This window comes from Nanorana parkeri, unplaced genomic scaffold, assembly GCF_000935625.1.
Source record: "Nanorana parkeri isolate BGI_ZX_2015 unplaced genomic scaffold, ASM93562v1 scaffold1261, whole genome shotgun sequence".
NCBI classification, from domain to species: Eukaryota; Metazoa; Chordata; class Amphibia; order Anura; family Dicroglossidae; genus Nanorana; species Nanorana parkeri.
This window is the reverse complement of record NW_017307529.1, coordinates 362,891-363,162: the sequence shown is the minus strand read 5'-3', so window position 1 is coordinate 363,162 and position 272 is coordinate 362,891.

Below are 272 nucleotides of genomic sequence, written 5' to 3'. Positions count from 1 at the left end.
AAAAAAACAACATTTTGGGGAATAAGGAAAGGAAAAAAAAAAAAAAAAAAAAAGGAAGGAGAGAAAAAGGAAAGGAAGGAAGATTTTGGCTTCAGTTTCACATGACATTATCTCTGGCCATAAATAAACATGGTTTATCCTATTAGAACAGCCACCTGCCTGCTGTCTATAATCCTTCCATGGATGAAAGTGATTGTATATCGGTTTTGTATCAATTATCTTTCTATATTTCTCACGGTCAGGACAAAAATTTTTATACATACATTATATAT